Source organism: Chiloscyllium punctatum, chromosome 13 (genome assembly GCF_047496795.1).
Source record: "Chiloscyllium punctatum isolate Juve2018m chromosome 13, sChiPun1.3, whole genome shotgun sequence".
NCBI classification, from domain to species: Eukaryota; Metazoa; Chordata; class Chondrichthyes; order Orectolobiformes; family Hemiscylliidae; genus Chiloscyllium; species Chiloscyllium punctatum.
In genome coordinates, this window is record NC_092751.1 from 155,637 (window position 1) to 177,751 (window position 22,115).

Below are 22,115 nucleotides of genomic sequence, written 5' to 3' on the forward strand. Positions count from 1 at the left end.
CTTCCATCCAATGCAGAGCTAAACCAAAACAGTTCAGTGTATTTACAATATATAATATTTCATGTAGAATAAGCTGCAACACCTATCAACACCAGCAGCTCTTCTTATACGTAGCATTTTCAGATGCAGGTATTATGCAATTTTTTTCCGATGAACGTTATCCACTTCGAGAGTGTGTCCCTATTGCCTCGCCATCCAGACAGCCCAGAATCTCTATCGCTGTTAAATTCAGTCCCTGTGTGTCTGCACACGACCTTTGAAATATAATGGAATCAGCTCCTAAAATGATTTTATTTCTGAAAATTCATCTCCGATTTCAATAATTCTCAGAATAAAAAAAATCTGCTCCAAACTTCTTCATCATTCCCCGTTGGTTTTGAAGTTCGCCTAAACGAAGGAATTTCCCTCAGCTTTATTCCTACCAACGTCACATTAGCTGGATAACCTCCCTTCAGACACTGCTAAGTCTTTCCTGATTTCTCCCGCAAGATTCTTTATCTATCTCACCGTCCCATTAAATCTGCTCTTTCCTTTTCTAGTGGTGTTATCTCAAAGCAAGCTTCATGTCTGTCCTTTCTATCGACTTTGTATCAAGTGAACTCTGACCGTGTCATTCCTAACGTCTTTATATTCCATTAAACTCTACCGTGTCTTTCACCATGCCTTTATATCCCAGTAAACTTCATCCTGAGAAAGGATGCTGGGTCCAATTCAACGCATGAAAACTCACCACTAAGCTGTGCAATCTTATTACCGACACAGGAAAGGTGGAAACAATTTTAATTACAGCTGAATCGATTGGTTGCAGCAGCAGCGGGTCAAATCCATGTCACATACGTGACTGTTGTTCTTATGTTTATTTTTTCTCGATGTGTGCTGAAGTAACACAGTGAGGGATCGATTACTGTTTCAGACATACATGTAGGGGCGTATTAAATACTGAAGTTGTGAGAATCGAGCAGTTTTTATTACATAGCCCATTCACTGTTCTAATCTCAAGCTCAGGAATTTGACAGAGAACGAATTTGAGCGAAAATTGAGCCGGGGCGTTTACCCCATGACGTAACACGAGTTTCTGCGGTTGCTTTGTTGTTCACCTCATTTGTGTGTTTTGCATCATTGAGGATTTTGAAGTTGTCCCCTCGATAGAAAAGGCTCGTGCTTTTGCAACATTGTACAAAAGATGCAGTACAATAACAGCCGATGCTAATTCTGTCTACTTATCCAGATATTGACCCCTGGAAACAGCACTGTGCACTCTCCTCGAGTCTGTAAAACAGCTTTCTCACATATATTGTTATATTCTCGCTCTCATGGCACTTTTCATTCCATCGGCTTCTGTTTTTCACGGAATCCGATTCAATCGATCTTGTCATGTGTCATTTCTTTCCATGTGGTCAGCTCTTGTGAACAGAATATCACAGTGGGAGTGCCCTGATCCCATAACCCAGAAGTCAGACCATACTCAGGGAACCGTATTCTGCTCTTGATCATTTCATGAACACCAGGGAGAAATATCTATGCTCTTCAAAATTTAATCACCTGTTTTAAGAAGCAAGATAAACAGTTCCTGCTTCTGCTTTTGTTGCCACACGGACCAAGAGTGTAAATGCTGGAACCAGTCGAGACTGTCCGCTCTCCCACATCCAATTTATCCCCAGGTTGTGTCAAGATGATGGTCTGAATTGCTTCCTTCTCTTCCCTGTCACTCTAGGATGATGTGAGCTGTGAAATCTTTGATTTGAACTGGAGGCAACGTGGAAAAATGTATACACAGCAGGTGCGTGAGCGATTGGACTCGCTGCAGTAACATCCCATGCTGATTCAGACAGCAGAAGCCTCCCTGTGACTTCGAGAAGCACAGACACTGTTCCTGAATAATGGGGAGAGATTCACTCTTTCCTCGCAGTTCTACATTTTCTAGCTCTCTCAGGTGGCATTATTTGGACAATGGTTCCAAAAAGAAGATGATTTCTTGTGCATGCACGATCTCCCTTTTCTACACCTTTCCAGAATTCCCATGCTTCCCACTCCCGCCAGACCCCAACCCCGCTCCACAAACCCGTGTTTGATAGGGAGCTGAAGACCGCGTTCAAACTGCTCTCCACCAACACTGCGTGACAATGGAGGATGAGTTCGTCCAGTTATCAATGAAGACCGCCCTGTTCCGGGAAAGCAGCTAGCACAGCCTCCTGGGAGAAGCGAGTCAGAATGGAAAGGAGCTGTTATTAAAACTCTGTGCTTCTTTCTCTCCGAAACAGCAGAAATAGCCTTAGTTAAACAACAAACTCACCTGATTTCTGGGTACCACGTCTGGCGCCGTTCTGGCTCGTTTATCTCGGGTGTGATATTGCCTCAGACAGGTGACATATGTGCAAGAGCTCTCGCGTTCACTTTGCGGATGACACTTGGAATTTTGCACACTACTTCATTTTTGACTGTGAAGAATTGATTTCGATGAGATCGGTTTCAGATAAAGATTCCAAAGCTTGAAAACATACACAAGCAAGTTCAAGAACCGCTTCTTCTCGGCCGGTGCTGCTCTGAGAAATGGATTGTCGAACTTGAAATAATGCTGATCTTGCCAATGTGGATTTTGCTGAGCGCACGTCCGATACGGAGTAACCTGAATTCCTAAGTCTGCCCAAATTATGGTTTCCTCACGCTGTGATCTGCATGTCCTTGATGACTATGATCCGACTTTACCATCGCAAACAACGCTTTCCACTGTACTTAGGTCCATGTGACAATCAATCAATCAAAACACAGTCATTTCCTCATTGCGTGGGGCCAGCAGAGCGAAGGTGGGCTGCATGTCCTCAGTCTGCAGTGTGGCACATTTTGTGATTCTGATTGAAATTGCAAATAAAACAGCAGAATTGGGCAAGTTACACGGTGGTTATATTGACACAGCCGGGACACATCTGTGCCACAGTGTATCACACAATAACAGTGAAGATATTTTAACGTCATCCTCGTAGGTACATGCTACAAAAACCTGAAGACTACGGGAAACCGCTGTGGTCAGCGATAACAGAGCGGAGAGAGGGATCGTGGTGGGCGCATAATCCAGAAATTAATGAATGAAAAGCATCCTCTGCTCGATGACTATTCCAGCTTTCAGTGTGTGTACTACCACTGCCAGTGTTTCGCTATAACAGTGCTCCGTTCTTCGCATTACATATTGATGAGCCATATGCGTCCTGTCACTCAATGGCATCTGAAAGAGATACACCCGCCACATTTATACATTTGAGGAAACACACGTTTGAAGTTATGGAAGATTTTTTTTGCTGTTCTCTGTCGGTCTGTTATAACCTGATTCGCAAAGTCACTTGACTGAGTTGGGAATACACTGGCGAAGTTGAGAGAAATCAGTTGTGGTGTGGACCGTGCCCCTGACTCCTTGCAGTTATTCCCCACGCTGTGTCACACAGCAGGGTGCTCTGGTGAAATGAACAGACGTGAATGACATGTGGTTCAGTCTGTCGGAGACAGCATTTCGAGTCAGATACAGTACCTTATTATTAGGACAAGCAGCACTGATGATGAATAACCTCAGAGAGAAGCAAGCGATAGAGATTTGCCATGGACTCGATGGGCTGAACGGCTTCTGTCGGTACGTGAATGACGTCACACATCTCAGCCATCCCTCTCCCTGTCTCTGTGACAGAGGCGCTGAGGGTGAAATAATGGCTCATTTTTAATCCTCCCTTCCGCTTTGGACTGCCTGCAGCCCCGCAGCTCCTGGCTGTGGGGATGGTTCTCAGTGAGTGAGAGTTTCATTCGGAGTCGCTTCATCTGGGACAGTTGGGACTCATACGTTAACTGATGCCCGATTGCAGCAAAGAAACCGACGGCTCTGAAACAAAAGCCTTTCCGCTGGATTGTTCTGTGAAGATTGATTCTGAACATCAAATGGGCAGCACAAAAATGCACTGATTTGAACTTTACTGAAGTTGCTAATTTCCAGCGGCGCTCGTGTAGCTGGCTGTGCCCGTGAGAGGAAGCTTCCGAGCATATCCGGACTTACATCATCTCATAATGCCTGAAAGTGGAGGGAAATGGCTGAATACTCTGCCAATAGAGACAGCTCAGTCCCCGAGGATGGGATAAACAGCACCGTCCCGCGTGGGGACATTCTGCAGATCAGACACAGTCCACTTTATCATTCAGATCATACCAGAGTGAGAGCGCTCGAGAAGGCCAATCGGTCACTCGTACCTGTGCCAACTCGGAAGTTGCAAAAGATTGGTGAAAGTGGAAAGTGGATTTGTTCACGTTTCAAGTGTTTCCGTGAAGCAGGAAGCAGAAGAAGACACACAGTGAAGCGATTGAGATCTGACTACAGGAGCAGCAAAGAAGTTGTACAGCGCAGAGGAGAGCTTTGAAGTATTGAATTCTGGTTGATAGGATGATCATGCTTTCACTAGGCCACGCTGCTACAGAAGAAACTATGTCAGTGTCTCTCAACATTGTGATGTCAAGGCAAAATCGCCGTTAGACTGCAGCAAATTCCTTTTTCCAATGTGAGGGCAGTCCATTTGTAAAGGTTTAGCTTATATATCGAATAAATTCACATTTCTAATTCCACTGCACCTCAGTGTGTTGTACTGTCTCTTTTCCACTTTACCTGTCATTGTGCCTGCACTGAAGTTGATTTTCTCCTGCTGCGAGTCTTTTACAGTCTGGGTGAGGTGCGGCAGTTGTACCGACCCATCTTCTGACAGAATTTTTCACTTCACTTCAGCCCGCCCTAACTTCGCTATCTGATACCATTCCCGTTGTTTAGATGTTAAGCGCTCATCTCAGATCCAGCCTGCCCTCACCCAAAATAAATGGAAAACTCAGTCACACTGTGATCACTGCAATCGAGGGATGTATTCACTCTAAGGTCATTGATAATTCCAAGGATAAAGTTAGGACTGCAGATGCTGGAGATGGTAGAGTGATATTGGAAAAGCACAGCGGATCAGTCAGCATTCGAGGAGCAGGAGAATTCAGGTTTTAGGCCTAAGCCCTTCATCTGGAATAAAGCTTGTGAGTCGGTGCTGAGAGATAAATGGAAATGGTGTGGGGTTAAGGGGAAATAGATGGATGAATAGGAGGGAGAAGAAAATAGGTCAGAAATAGCAGTGATGGAATGGGTCGAGAGGGCGTTGGCGAGTTGAAGGCTTGTGCTTGGGGGAGGGGAAATGTGGTAACTCTTAAAATTCACATTTACCCCGTGTGGTGTTAGGTCCCAAGCTGGAATGGGTGGCATCCCTCCTCCAGGCGTTGTGTGGTAACGGTTTGGCAGTGAAGGAGGTCCAGGACCTGTATGTCTTTGATGGGGTAGGAGGGGGAGTTGAAGTGGTCAGCCACGGGACGGTGAAGTTAGTGGGTGCGGGTATCCCAGAGATATTCTCTGAAATGACCTGCAAGAAGATGTCCTGTCTCCCTGATGTAGAGGAGACCACACTAGGCGCAACGGATTCAGTAGATGACATTGGTAGCTGTACAGGTGAATTTCTAATGGATGTGGAATGATCAATTTGGGCCTTGGCTGAGGTGAGGGGAGTGGTGTGGGTGCTTGTTTCACCCTTCCTTTGGTGGCAGTGAAAGGTGCCAGGAGAGGGTTATGGGCTGGTGGGGGGATGTGTGGACCTGAAGAGGAGGTCATGGAGGGAATGGTCTTTACAGAATGTTGGCAGTGCTGGGCAGCGAAATATATCTCTGGTGATGGAGTCTGATTGGAGGTGGCATCAGTGGCAAAATATGATGCGTTTATGCGGAGTTTGATGGGGTGTAAGTTGAGCATCAGGTGCTTCTGTCTTTGTTGCGTTGAGAGAGGTGGCTTCAAGGGTGTTGTTGTGTGAAATGGAGGTGATGAACTCGAGGGCGCTGTCAACCACGTGGGAAAGCAATTTGTGATCGTGGAAGAAGGAGACCAACTGGCTCTTTCTGAGGTGTAATTGGTCATCCTGGGAAGAGATGCGCTGGAGGTGGAGGAATTGGGAATAAAGAATGGCGTTCTTACACGAGATAGGGTTGGAGGAGATGTAGTCTAGATACCTGTGGGAGTCGGTGGGCTTGTAGTACATGTCTGTAATTAGTCAGTCGCCAGAGTCGGTGATGGAGAGATCCAGGAAGGTGAGGGAAGTAGCCAAGATGATCTGGATAAATTTGAGGTCGGAGTGGAAGGTGTTGGCAAAGTTGGTGAGCTATTCAACCTCCTCGTTGGAGCACTAAGTGGCCCCAAACATTCATCAATGTAGCTGAGGAACAGGTGGAGGATGGTACCTGTGTAATCGCGAAAGATGGACAGTTCCGTGTATCTGACAAACAGACAGGCATAGCTAGGTCCTATGCGGGTGCCCATGGCTACCAGATTCGATGGAGGGAGTGGGAGAATTGGAAAGAGAAGTTGTTGATTGTGAGGACCAGTTCAGCCAGGGGGATGAGGATGTCGGTGGAAAGGTACTGGTTGGGATGGTGTGAGAATAAGAAAAGGAAGGCTTCCAGAATTCTGACATGACATATGGATTTTTATAGGGACTGGATGTCCATGGTGAAGGTGACGCGTTGGGGGCCAGGGAAACGAAATCCTTGGAGGAGGTGAAGTGCATAGGTGTGTCACGAATGTAAGTGGGCATTTCCTGAACTAGGGAGAGAGGATTGTGGAGAGGTAGGAAGAGATGATTCGGATGGGACAGGCTCAGGATGAGACAATAGGTCGACTGGGGCAGTCAGGTTTGTGAATCTTAGGAAGAAGGTAGTATCGGGGAGTGCGCGGTTCACGGACAATGAGGTTGAAGGTTGTGGATGGGAGATGCCCAAAGGTGATGAGATTGTGGATGGTCTGGGAAAATGATGGTTTGGTGAGGGGAGGAGAGTTTGTGATCGTGGTCTGTAGGAGGAGGTGTCTGCGAGTTGGCACCTGGCTTCAGCTTTGTTCCTCTGCCCGACTCACAAGCCTAATTCCTAATGAATGGCTTATGCCTAAATCGTCCATTCTCCTGCTCCTCAGATGTTGCCTGACCTGCTGTCCTTTTCCAGTACAACACTCTCCACTCATTCATTATTACTGTCTCATTTCACACTACCAGGTCCATGCTGTCTGTTTGATTCTAATGAGCACTGTTCTCATGAACTGCGACAAAATCTGCCAATCTGAAACAAAAACAGAAATTGCTGGAAAATCACAGGTGTGCTGGCAGCATCTCTGCAGATGAATCACAGTTAACGTTTCACATCCATTGGGTCAGTCTCTCCACAGATGCTGCCAGACGTCCTGAAATATTTCAGAAACGACTGTTTTTGTTATATTTTCAACATCAGCAATTTTTTCATTTTTGTTTTCTTATTTTCTGCCAATATGATTTGGCTAAAGATTACGTTAAATGTTTTAAATATGACTGATGGAATGGCCAGGTTCCACCAGCCGGCTCCTTTTATTTGGTTCACGTGACCAATGCCTTTCCACTCGGTCACCGCGCCCTACAGCTGCACTGCACATAAATTGACAAAATTGTGGCATTCTCTCGGATTGGCAATCAGGAGCGAGATTGATTGAAATTTTTGAAAACTTAAGATAAACTGATAAAATACGGGATATAAAACGGGAAACTGAAAGGGAAAGAGAGAACAGCGCATGATAATTTTTTCACAAAACTGAAATGTAATGGCTCAAGATTCAGAAAGTGCTTCCATCCACAGACATACCACAATATGGAATGGAATGTTTGGGACAATCAATGCAAGCAGATTGCAAAATCTTCGTTTTCAAGTCTTGCTGCAACTGTGTTGGTTATAATGAACGCACACATGGGTTTCAGTGCTGTAATGATCTCCTAAAATGGAAAAGGAAATCCTTGCCTTCGAGGATATGTGGGGAATGTTCACTGATTCATCCCGGTAATGGCAGGACTGTCCTCTGGAAGCGTATGAGTAGAATCTTTCAATGTTCCAGGGAGTTTCGAATGAGTGGTGAAGGGAATGTCTCCATTCACAAATCAATCATTCAATAGAATTCAATACAGGGACCCATGAAATTATGAACAAATTGAACAAGAACACGGAATACGATACACAATAGGTACGACCATTACTATATGAAAACTGTTGATTTCAGATCCACGGTGGCCTTTGGTGATGGCATTTCCTGCCCAGAACCAGTCTGCACAGGAATGACGGGAGACACACTATGAAGGATTTGAACTTCAGTCGCCTTTTAGAAATAGCTGGGACTGACTCAGGACACAGGGATTGAGAGATGTTGTCCTTACAAACCTTTCAGACATTCCGTGGAAGAATAAAGGAAGTGATAGATAATTTTCGTCTCCATGGAGACGATGTTCATGAACTGGATAGATAGTAATTTACCTTATTGGAGTTTATAAATAGAGGCGTCATATTTAAAAAGCAAAAATTTCATAGTGTAACGGTAAAATCGTTTGATCACACTCAGTGGGAACATTGTGTGTAATCCTTGTCCTCATTCTCCACCAAAAACATGTGAAGAAGTTAGAAAGAGCACAGACACTGTTTCCTGGATAGCAAGATAGCAGAAAGCCAAGTGACGTTGTTCACTGAGACATAAAAATATCAGAAAGGATACAAGCGGGATGATAGAAAGAATGAAGGGGTTTATTCACGAGATTTGGAAATGCTGGAGCAGAAACACGCAAGTTGATGTAAACAAATGAGATTTTCACATAACGCGAGGTTTGAATGAGTAAATTGGGGAAATTCCCTCTTTCCAGTCAATCAATAACTTTCGTTCGAGCTTGAAAACCATTCGTGAATGATTAAGAAAAGTTTGGATGAGAGTGTCTTCCACTCAATAGAGTTATTTAAATCGTGAACGACTTTCCAAAAATAAAACGTAGAAGCTGACTTCAGAGTGTTTTAAAAGATACACGAACAAACGTACAAGGAGAGAATTTACCATTGAGTGAAAGTCAGGGTGGTTGCGTAGCAATTTCGAATTTGGTTGACTTCAGACACAAAGACATTTCATGAACCCGTACAACTGAATAAGACTCAGTGTAACATGTTCATGGATTGGTAAGTTGTGGCGTATTATTCAAGGTGAAACTCTGTAAATGGAGCTGATGTCATAAAATAATGGCAGACGGAAGTGATATCCTAATGAGTAGAAATTGAATCGTCACTTGGAGACGCAACACCTACGTTAAAGACTTGACCACATTCACATGATGTTATTTATATTTCGTACATTCTTAACTCCACCCAAGAAATCCACCAAGAAGACTCTGTCCTTTTGTATTGTTAACCCTCTGTACTTCTCTGCAGCATGCCACTGAAGATAAAATATGCTCAGACCAAAATTCAGTTCAATACAAAATTCAAACGGTCCTATGTGATTTCTGTTTTTATTATTGCAATAACCTTTGTGAGTTTGTAACAAACTGTGTAACATGAAACCAGTTCAACATCTATTTTCCCGGAATTTAACGCAGTGCACATGGGAAACGTTATCCATCTGCTGAAAAATCACCTTCGGCTCTCTCTCCACATACGTCTCTTCACGTTTTAGATATTTTCAGTATGTTTGTAGATCAAGGAGTCATTATCCAGAAAAGGTTGTTTCTCAATCCACAAACACGGGTATTTTCTCATAAACTTAGCTTTGCTCAATATCACCTTCTGTCCGTACTCCTCAACACAACGACAAATTGAAGCTGCTCCATGTGAGGGTCAAAATTCAAACTTCGGCACAGCACAGCCCACTATGCTGAAACAGAGATACTGTGCACTGGTCACCTTCAGCACAGGAGCAACACATTAATGCTGACCTCAACAATCCTGGTTTTACCTTAACGTTTGGGAAACCGAGTTTCTCTGATTCCATGGCTAGTAACGGGGATTATATGATCATCTTCACCAGTGGTTCTGTCCCCGAGTGAGGAAAGTGGTGTGGTACGCATTGTAAAGATGTCAATTGATGAAATATACAATTCCATCTTTTGCCTTCACGAACTCATGAGCTTTTTATTTTGGTTTGCATGTGTAGAAATCTTAAAATCTTCATCTTGAACGGACTCAATGACAGATCTCCATTGTGTCTCTGGCATCAATTTTCAAAGTGTAAACCCCCTCTGAATCCTTCCACCGCAGTCCGCTGTTTGGGAAGTGTTCCTGTTGTGGGAAATGCACTTCCCCGTGCGTCACGTGCTGCTCCCATCATGCGCTGTGGCACTACACTCATTTTCCTTCCGACACTTGCTCACTGTGTTGCTGTGATCATACAGTGACTTGGTGTCGCGCGGCTCAGGAAATTGATACAGATCAAGGTTTTTGCATTGTTGAATTCAGTTGTCAGTTTAGCCATATTTTGGATTTTGAAATTGTCTGTTCTGTACACAAGTGGGTGTCAAAAACATCTGAGCGGAAATTAGGTCATCCGAATAATGACATTGGGCACTATGCACTCTCCTCCAGTCTGTTACATATTCATTTCCTCATTTTTGTTCAGATCACTGTGTGCATAGTGTGGCAGTGGGAGTGCACTTGGCCCACAACCCAGGGGTCAGACCATCATCTTGGAACCGTACTGTGTTATTTCTCATTTCACCAACACCAGGGAGAAATGTCTGCTGCTCTGCATAATTTATGCATTTCAATTATTGATAAGGTCATAGCCTACACTATGTCTGTGACGATGTGGCTGAGAGGTTAAGGCGATGGACTGTTAATCCATTGTGTTCTGCACGCGTGGGTTCGAATCCCACTCTCGTCGCTGTCATCAATGGCTTTCAATGGTGCTGTTTTCAGATGATTGAAACTGGAACTCCAATTGACAGTTTGTATGCATTGACCCGATTGCAAAATCTCAAAGAATAGTTGGTGCCTTTTAACTAAACTGCATTGAAATGGAGGTTGCTTTGGGATAATGAAAAGAAACGCGATTTTCTTTTTCATGTCAGTGCTGTGAACGTTTTTTCGTATGAAAGACATCCAGGAAAATCAAATACCGAGAGCTGCGAAGTGCATGTTCATGCAAAGGGATTCTTAATGAATGTTTTGTCAGATGAAATATGAAGGACGTTGAGGAGAAGTAATTCATCCTGGTGAGAAGAGCACAGCGAGACAGCACAAAATAATGGAGATATTTCAAAAGGGGCAGGGCGTGGGTTTAGGGGCACTGAGAACTGGCTGTACATGCACAGTGGAGAATTGCCGATGTGGGTGCCGTGCATGGGCACGGAAAGACTTACACATTGGTCTCGCCCTCGCCCCTTGCTCTCGCCATTGATGAATGCTGGACATAAGGCACAGATAAACACAAGATGTGGGAAACAAGCTCCCTCTCGTTATGCACACACTGGATGCATCACATTGAACCATGAACAACTGGAGAAATCAGAATGTTACCTGTAGGGAGTGAAACTAAACCGTGGATCAATAACCGCAGATTCATGCAACATAAACATGAAAAATGATTTAAAATGTAGGGTGTAGGTTTGCTCGCTGAGCTGTAGCTTTGATATTCAGACGTTTCATTACTTGGCGAGGTAACATCAAGATCAGTGGCGACCTCCAAGTGAAGTGAAGCTGTCGTCTCCTGCTTTCTGTTTATATCTTTCTCCTCGATGGGGTTCCTGGGGTTTGTGGTGATGTCATTTCCTGTTCGTCTTCTGAGGGGTTGACAGATAGCATGTAGATCTATGTATTTATTTATGGCATTGTGGTTGGAGTGCCAGGCCTCTAGGAATTCTATGGGGTGTCTTTGCTTAGCCTGTCCCAGGATAGATGTGTTGTCCCAGTCGAAATGCTGGTATTTTTAATCCGTGTGTAGGGCTACGAGGGAGAGAAGGCCGTGTCTTTTTGTGGCCAGCTGGTGTTCATATATCCTGGTGGCTAACTTTCTTCCTGTTTGTCTTACGTAGTGTTTGTGGCAGTCCTTGCATGGAATTTTGTAGATGACGTTGTTTTTGTCCATGGGTTGTACTGGGTCTTTTAAGTATGTTAGTTTTTGTTTGAGTCTTGGTCGGTTTGTGTGCTACTGAGATTCCGAGGGATCTTAGTAGTCTGGCTGTCATTTCTGAATCTTCTTTGATGTATGGTAAGGTGGTTAGGGTTTCTGGCTGTGTTTGGTCTGCTTGTCGTGGTTTGTTCTTGAGGAATCTGCGCACTGTATTTTTTGAGTATCTGTTCTTCTCGAATACGTTGTATAGGTGGTTCGCCTGTGTCTTCAGAAGTTCGTCTGTGCTGCAGTGTGTGGTGGCTCGTTGGAATAGTGTTCTTATACAGCTTCGTTTGTGTGTGCTGGGATGGTTGCTGGTGTAGTTAAGTATTTGCTCAGTGTTTGTCGGTTTTCTGTATACGCAGGTTTGTAGTTCTCCGTTGTCCTTTCTTCCTACTGTGACGTTCAGGAATGCGAGTTTGTTGTCGGTTTCTTCCTCCTTGGTGAACTTTATACCAGTGAGGGTGTTGTTGATGATGTAAAATGTCTTATTACCTTGTTTCGTTTTGGGTACCGTCGACACCACGAACGGTCGTTTAAAGTTCAGATGATCTTCCAAAAGATCGCGCATATTGACACACACACCAAGTTTCTGCAGAAAAACACCCACCTGATGAAGGACCTGCTCTCCTAAAGCTAGTGCTTCCAAATAAACTCGCTGGACTCTGCCCTGATATTGTGTAATTTTTAACTTTGTCGACTCAACTCAAACACTGGCACTTACATATCATAGACAACATCAGTCATGTCCCACCATTGTCAGAGAAGGCAATCCTGGAATAGCCCAATACATTGCTCATAGGCACGTTTCGTTTTCAGAAACCAGGCCACTCAGTTAAAGCGCTGAATACTAACCACTAGACCACCAGGGATGAGGGCAGAAGCAGTTGCACCGTTTCTTCATAACACAGTTTTTGGAATTATGTCACTGCAGATATGTTTCCCCTCAAAAATGAGTGAATTACCGTGTGTTTAGAGCACGGAAATGGGTCCCTTCATCTCATTTCCCAGCACTTGGCCTGTAAAACTGTAAGCTCTGACGTTTCACCTGAATGTTAATTTCTCTGGAACGTTTTAATCTCGTAAAACATAATAAATGGGATTAAAGTTTGAGATGGCTACTGAACCCCATTTTTACCCATAGACTGAAGCACGCAGACACATTTCCCCAAGTGTGACACAGGCCTCGGTAGAAAACAAGGAGAAAGTAAGATTTCACCGACTTGCCTGATGTTGTCCCATTTCAGAGTTCAGCACCAATGTCTGGTTACAGCAAATAAAGGAAGCATTCAGCCCCTCCCGTCCCAGTGTTCCTTGCCCATTGTTTCCCCATTACTCTGTAGTTTATACTAACTCACCTCGTTCTTGCTGCCAAACTTGATCACTGCTCACACCCGCTATTTCCTGTCCAGCCGAACGGTTTGCCTCAAGTTCTTGGAATAAAAAAACAGGAATGGCCTATTTCAAGCACGTTTCTAGTTTTCACGGACATTGATATCACCACTGAGCAAGCACATTGCCAGCTCAGGGAGAAGGTCTCATCCTTTAGAAACTGAAATACAAAGATGATTGGATAGCTTCAGTTTTGTAAACCAAACAACAACACCGGAATAGGGCCGAGGGGATCACGCACAGTAGGATGGGAGAATAGAATGGCGAATCTCATGGTGTCCAGAGTGATGTTAACAGAAATCTTCCCTGTTCGTATAGTGATGAGGATTCAGTGATTTCACTGTCATGGCTTGTTAAAGGTTAACGTTTACAGTAATCAATATGGAATACTGCTTGATATTTCGAAGTGGAATGATGTGCAGCAGACAGAATCGTTTCCCTGCATGAACTAATAAGAGAGTTCAGAAGAGCCAGGAGGAGACATGAGAGCCACGAGGAGACATTAGAAGTTGTTGGCGGATAGGATCAGGGTTAACCCTAAGGCTTTCCATAGGTATGTCAGGAATAAAAGAATGCAGTCAATGAATTTTAAACAAAGCTCTCAGTCTGGGATCATGTCAGAAAGAAGCAGAAGGTGACCATTATGCCCCTCGAGCCTGCTCCACCATTCAAGAAGACCAAGCCTGATCTGTTCGTGATTTTTATTCCATCTTACCCCAATGCCCCTTAACACGAATCTATCAACCGGTGTCTTAAAAATACTCAGTGAATCCACCTTCTGGGGCAGAGTTCCAAAGTTGCACAGCCTTCTGAGAGGAAACAAATTTCATTATCTATGTCCTGAAAGGGTGAAGCCAATTTTAAAGCAGTTCCCTCTAGTTCAGAAATGACCCACAAGAGGAAATATTCTTTCCACATCCACCTTATCAAACCATGCAGGATCTTATTGGCCGGCACGGTGGCACAGTGGTTCGCACTCCTGCCTCACAGCGCCAGAGACCCGGGTTCAATTCCCGCCTCAGGCGACTGACTGTGTGGAGTTTGCACATTCTCCCCGTGTCTGCGTCGGTTTCCTCACCCAGTCCAAAAAGGTGCAGGTCAGGTGAATTGGCCATGCTAAATTGCCCGTAGTGTTAGGTAAGGGGCATGGGTGGATTGCGCTTCGGCGGGTCAGTGTGGACTTGTTGGGCCAAAGGGCCTGTTTCCACACTGTAAGTAATCTAATCTTATATACTTCAGTCATGTCACCCCTCACTCCAACTGAAACAAAACCAGCCTGTCCAACCAACCCACATTTTATTTCTGTCATGCCGGTATGAGTGGGGTTGAAATGTTGTCTAATGTTTATTATGCAGTGAATGTGTTGCTTCACTGGGTGGGTTTCAAGAATCAAAATGAGCCATACTAGCTTTCCTGTCTCACCGTATTACGTATAGCTTACATCACTGTAGTGTTTCCATGCCTCCCTACGTTGTCTAATGAAAAGGAAGGAGAGATAGATTGAGAGAAGTTGTTTGAAAATTTGTTGTCGTCAAAAAAATATTTGGTCTTTTTGTAGAGATTGCATTATAATTGAAATAACCAGTTCGTTAAATATTACTGACAAAATAGTACCAACAATTTACCAATGACTGAGGCCAGGATTAATAGCCAGTTATTTCCCTTCTTTTTCCTTACTCCCTTCTTGTGGTTGGGGGTTATATTAGCAATGTTCCTGTCCTCTGGGACAGTCCCTGACTCCAGTGATACCGGAAAGCTCACAATTAAAGCCTCCACTATCCCTTCAGCTATCACCTTCTGGGGCGTGGTCCATCTGTCCAGGTAATAGATCTATTTTCAAATTTTTCAATTTTTTAGCATTTTCTCCTTGGTGACTCTTAAATGCTCTCTGGGTAATACATTTTGCCCTAGCCAGTGGCACCTACATCTAGTGAATGAATTTTAAACAAAGCTCTCAGTCCTGGGATCATGTGAGAAAGAAGAAGAAGGTGACCATTTGACCCCTCGAGCCTGCTCCACCATTCAATAAGACCAAGCCTGATCTGTTCGTGATTTGTATTCCACACTCATCTCTGTTCCACCGCCACACGCCCCACCCCCACCCCCGCCCCCCCGACTGTCCCTGAAATTTTGGGATATTATTTGTGTTTTCCACCATGAAGACTGATGCAAAGTACTTATTCAGTTCCTTATCCATTTCTTTGTTCCCCATTACTATTCTTCCAGCCTCAATTTCCAGCAGCACAATGTCCATTTTCGACTCTCTTTTGAACTTTATGTAACTAAAGAAACTCTGGCAATCATGTTTTTATTATTACTGACTAGCTTTCTCTCATGCTTTATCTTCTTTCTCCTTATGTTTTTTCTTCATTGTTCTCCATTGTTCTTTTTTGGCTTCCCATTTCACTGACATCCCACTGCCCTTTGCCATGTGATACGTTGCTTGTATGCTTTCCCTGACTTCCCGAGTCAGCCATGGTTGCCTCACCCTCCCTGATCCATGCTGCTTTTTCCTCGGGATGAATTTTTACTGTGTCACCCGGACACTCCCAGAAACCCTAGCCATCACTGTTCCACTCTCTTTCCTGCTTGACTCCTCTCTCAGTCAATTCTCTCCAGCTTCTCCCTCATGTCTCTGTAGCTGCCTTTATTCAGCTGGAATACAGTTACATCTGATTCCATCTTCTCCCTCTCAAACTGCCGCGTAAATTCTATCATATTATGGTCCCTGCCTCCTCAGTGTTCATTCACGTTAACCTACCTTATCAAGTCTGCCTCATTGCACAACACTAAATCCAGAATTGCCTGTTCTCTAGTGGGCTCCACTGCAACCTTCTTCAAAAAGCCATGTTGTAGAGATTCCACAAATTCATTTTCTTGCAATCCACTATCATCCTGATTTTCCCAGTCCCCCTGCATATTGAAATCCCCCCGATCACTGTAACCTTACCTTCCTTACATGCTTTTCCTATCTCCTCATGCAACTTATGCCCAAATCCTGACTATTGTTTGGAGCTCTGCAGATAACTCCCATTATTTTTTTTTAACCTTTGCGGTTCCTCATCTCCACCCACACAGATTCTCCATCATCTGAGCCAATGTCATTTATTGCTCTTGACTTAATTCCATTTCTTACTGTTCACTAACCCCAGCCTCTCTGCCCACCTGCCTGCCTTTTCATTTGGATGTGCATTCTTGGATATTTAGCTCCCAGAATGCTTCAGCCTTATCTTTTGCACTGATGTGTTCAGCTCTTCCATCATTGATGATGGGAATATTTGTAGAACCTCCTTTTCCGGTGAGTTGTTCAATTCTCCACCACCATTCTCGACTGGATGTGGAATGAATGTAGAGTTTAGATCTGATCTGTTGGTTGCTGCATCGCTCAGCTCTATCTGCAAGTGGGACCTGTCTCCAAAAGGACTGTGCTGTGGTAACCGACACTGACATGGACTGTCTCATTTTCTTCTTCAATCCAATCAAGCGAGCTATTGCATTTTATTCCCTCCGTTTTCCGATCTTAATAAATATCCAATCAATTTCAGAGCAAAATGCTTTCAAAATATTGAATCAATTTATTTGTTTAGATACTAGCACTAATTATCAAGTCATTGCCTTGACAATAACTGCATAATAATTTAAATTAGTTTTGCTAACAGGTATATTGTGGTTCATATATCAATTTAATTTATTGACTCTTAGGACAAATAGTATAACATTTTCTTTTTTCAGAATTCTAACAACAATTATTAAGTCATCAGTATTACAATAATTACACAAAGCTTTAACTTATTCTGGCTAACAATTACAGTGAATTTCATATTTGAAAATAATCTAGTGTTCCCTTGTACTAATACAGTAATATAAAAATCCATTTTCTTTCAGATCATCACACATACAAAAGAATCAATGATTTCTGATACAACACTCGTTGTAAAAATCTGACTTTTTTCTCATTAAGGGTCATCGAGTCATAGAGGCATACAACATGGAAACAGACCCTTCACTCCAACCCATCCATGCCGACCACATTTCCCAACACAATCTAATCCCACCATATCCCTCCAAACTCTTCCTATTCATATACCAATCCAAATGCCTCTTAAATGTTGCAATTGTACCAGCCTTCACCACTTCCTCTATACACTTACGACCCTCTGTGTGAAAAGGTTGCCCTGTAGGTCTATTTTATGTCTTCCCATCTCAACCTAAACCTACCATCTTTAGTTCTGGGGTCGGGGAGTCCAGAACTAAAGACTTTGCATATTTACCCTATCCATGCCCCTCAAAATTTTATAAATCTCTATATGGTCACGCCTCAGCCTCCAATGCTCCAGGGAAAACAGCCCCAGACTGTTCAGCCTCTCCCTGTAGTTCAAATCCTCCAACCCTGGCAACATCCTTGTAAGTCTTTTCTGAACCCTTTCAAGTTTCACAACTTCTTACCGGTAGGTAGGAGGCCAGAATTGCACGAAATATTCCAACAGTGGCCTAACCACTGTCCTGTACAGCCCAAAACATGACCTTCTGACTTCTGTACTCAATACTCTGACCAATAAAGGAAAGCATACCAAACGCCGCCTTCACTATCCTATCTACCTGCGACTTAACTTTCAAGGAGCTATGAACCTGCACTCCAAGGTCTCTTTGTTCAGCAACACTCCCAAGGACCTTACCACTAAGTGTATAAGTCCTGCTAAGATTTGTTTTCCCAAAATGCAGCACCTCGCATTTATCTGAATTAAACTCCATCTGCTACTTCTCAGCCCATTGGTCCATCTAGTCCAGATCCTGTTGTAATGTGAGGTAGCCCTCTTTGCTCTCCAGTACCCCTCCAATTTTGGTGTCATCTGCAAACTTACTAACTATACCTCTTATGCTCGCATCCAAGTCATTTATATAAATGTCAAAATGTAGAGGACCCATCACCGATCCTTGTGGCACTCCACTGGTCACAGACATCCAGTCTGAAAAACAACCCTCCACCACCACCCTCTGTCTTCTACCTTTGACCCAGTTCTGTAACCAAAAGGCTAGTTCTCCCCATATTCCGTGAGATCTAACCTTACTAATTAGTCTCCTATGGGAAGAACGCCTTACTGAAGTCCATATAAATCGCATCTACTGCTCTGCCAAAATCAAGCCTCTTTGTTACTTCCTCAAAAAAACTCAATCAAGTTTGTGAGATATGATTTCCCACGCACAAAGCCATGATGACTATCCATAATCAGTGCTTGGCTTTCCAAATACATGTACGTCCGGTCTCTCAGGATTTGCTCCAACAACTTGCCCACCACCGAGGTCAGGCTCACTGGTCTATTGTTCCCTGGCTTGTCCTTACTGCCCTTCTTGCCCTAACGTTTTCACCACATTAGCCAAAGTCCAGACTTCCGGCGCCTCACCTGTGACTATCGATGATACAAATATCTCAGCAAGAGGCCCAACAATCACTTCTCTAGTTTCCCGCAGAGTTCTTGGGTATACATGATCAGGTCCTGGTGATTTATCCACCTTTACCCATTTCAAGACATCCAGGGTTTCCTCCTCTGTAATCTGGACATTGTGCAAGATATCACCATCTATTTCCCGACAGTCTATATCCCTTCCATATCCTTTTCCACATTAAATACTGATGCAAAATACTCATTTAGTATCTCCCCCATTTTCTGCGGCTCCCCACAAAGGCCGCCATTTGAATGACCTCGGTAACTTCAAATTTATTAATTTTGAAAACCTTAATTACTTTTCCCTGCAATAATTCCTGTTTATGTCCACACATAGCTCAGTCAAATAGCAAGGTGAGATTTATCATTATTCTAATGTTCGCTAATAGAGCTTTGAAAATCTATTTGTTGCTAATATGTAATAACTGTTCAGTTCAGTACATAGAACATCGAACAGTACAACACAGTACAGGACATTTGGTCCATGTGCTAACCTTTTATCCTCTTCTAAGATCAAACTAACCTATATTCCCTTCTTTTTGCTATCATTCATGTACGTAGCCATGAGTTACTTAGACACACTTACTGTATCTGACTGTACTACCACTGCTGGGAGTACATTCCGCACACTCATCACTCTGTAACAGGAACCTACCTCTGACATCTCCACTAAGCATGCCTCCATTCACCTTGAAATTATGCCCTCTTATGATAGTCATTTACACCTGGGAAAAAGAGTCTCTGGTTGTTCACTCTATCTAAGCCTCTCATCACTCTTTCTAAGCCTGTCTGTCAAGTTGCCTTTCATCCTTCTTTGCTCCAATGAGAAAAGCCCGAGCTCCTTCAACCTTTCATCAGAAGACGTGCCCTCTACTTCAGGCAGGATCCTGGTAAACCTCCTCTGCACCCTCTCAAACGCTTCCACACCCTTCTTGCAATGAGGTGACCAGAACTGAACACAATATTCCAAGTATGATTGAATCAGGGCTTTATAAACCTGCATCATAACCTCGCAGGTCTTAAATGCTTCACCCACTAATGAAATCCAAAACACCATGTGCCTTCTTACCTACCCTGTCACCTTGGGTGGCAACTTTGAGGGATCTATGGACATTGACTCCAAGATCCCTCTGTTCCTCCACACTACCAAAAATCCTACATTTAACTCAATAGTCTGCATTCAAATTAAAAATTCGAAAATGAATCTCTTCACACTTTTCCAGGTTGAACTCAATCTCCTACTTCTCAGCTCAGATCAATGTCAATGTCCCGTTGAAATCTTGAAACACAGTTTAAAAGACAAATCAAATGAGTCCTAGATGAGTGTTCGCTACAAATAAACCAATGGAAGGTACGTAGAATTCAGGAAGAGCTGACCTATTTGAATGATTAAACAATTCCTTCTAGAAAACACAGTAACTAAATCTTTCTTACAATTCAGTAATCCTGCAACTAGATTATACTTCAGTTTACATATCTTAATGAATATCTAATTAATGTCTGTGTAAACTGCTGGAAAATGTTTAATCATTTCATTTGTTAAAACGCCACCGTTAATTATCACATCGCTGTCACAATAAGTGAACTCTATTTTAATTTTTGACTGAGGTCAAGTGACCTGTGGCCCGAAATTGAATGTTTGAAATCACCGACAGCCACAGAAATCTGATCGAAAAGAAACCTGCTCTAATGAAATCAAACAGAGCCAGCATCATTCAGCTCCAGAAAAGAGGTCGAAAAAGTTCCTGGGATCCAGTGACAACCAGCCTGAGAGTTGTGTATTGGAGAGGTTGAACCAGACTTTCTGGCATCTTGGCTTCCAGCCAGTTCCTGAGCATAACACGCCTCTCATGGTAAGGAAAACAGTGAAGGATGTTTGTACCAACCCACTGGATGGATCGAATACAGCTCATGATCATCCTCAAAATTTTGTCACAAGATTATTAATCATTTGCCAAATCATGCAAAATAGCCCAATGCTACTGAAATCAAATTACTCTTAATCACTGCACATAATACCAAACGATGGTCTTCAAGGTCACCTAATCACTGTTCACTGAATATCTCTTTGTAATAAGCTTATTTTTCCCAGGATGAATAACCACAACAAACATCACGCTAACACCCCATCCAAAGATATGCATTAGGCACCTTCTTATAATTTACACACATCTTTCTCTGACCAATAATCACCCTTCATCATTAATAGATGAGCAAGCTAATACTGACATTTATTGAGATGAAGAAATTCCTGAATATTACTAAGGTTTGTGATAGGTTTCTCGACTATTCATCACAGCAAAAGTGTAATTATGGCTCACTGTATTTGTAGCTGCAAGCATTTGCGCATAACCGATTATACATTTTTTCAGAGAAATTTTGAAAATAATTGTGCGACAAATACTGTTGCCTATTTTTTGCTGTGATACCCACATTCCTTATCTATTTATTCTCTTCCCAACTCTGACTCAAATTTGTAAATATTGATGATATGAAAAATTCCATGAAATTATTTTTCTTTTTGGGAAGAAATGTAAAGCAAGAAATTCTTGAATAACTGAGAATTATGAATGACAAAACAATGATGATTAATAATCACTGAATGTCTAATATGTTTTTGTCAATCCACCAAAAAAGCAATTTAATCTTCAAGTCTCTGATCTCAATAAAAAGTCTAATCAACATTAGAGCAAAATAATTTTAAAATATCGAATCATTTAATTTGCCAGAGTACTAAAATTAATTGTAAATTCATTGTCACTCCATGAACCAGACGGTAATTCAGTTAAATCTTTGTGACAAGCATCGTGAGAATCCCATTTTAGTTTAATATGTTATTTCTTACAATGAAAAATGTAGTCATTCTATCCAGGTTAAAACATCCACAAACCAACCAATGAAACAACCAAGCATTCATAGTAAATATTTTATCTCTTCTTGATGTGAAAACACAAAGTAATCATGGAATTAATATGAAACCTTAAGTCATGTCAGATTGCTATTCTACCCTAATAATTACTGTTCATGTCTACACTTTACACAGTTGCACAGTAAAATCAGATTTCTCACCAATTTAATGTTTGACATTAACTGTTTTTCAGACTAATTGTTGCTTATATCCAATATTTAATAATAGTTCAATCCAGTACATTCATCCCAAAGTGTAGTATCATATTTCCATACATCGACTTGTGTAAACACATTGCACTGTACAGTTTTGCAATCATAGCAAATGCTGATTTTTATTGTAATAGTGCAATGCTAGCTGATTTTTAGTTCAATAATGGAATTCGTGTTGATGTTTATTT

General features: G+C 42.7%; 1 long non-coding RNA gene across 1 annotated transcript; it reads left to right on the forward strand.

Annotated features, from left to right (window-relative positions):
• The first annotated feature begins 14,596 nt into the window (after nt 1-14,596).
• LOC140484479 (uncharacterized) lies at nt 14,597-20,494 on the forward strand. Its single transcript, XR_011962174.1, has 3 exons — nt 14,597-15,184; nt 20,031-20,158; nt 20,463-20,494. It is a non-coding gene; the product is annotated as an uncharacterized lncRNA (long non-coding RNA).
• The last annotated feature ends 1,621 nt before the right edge of the window (nt 20,495-22,115 follow it).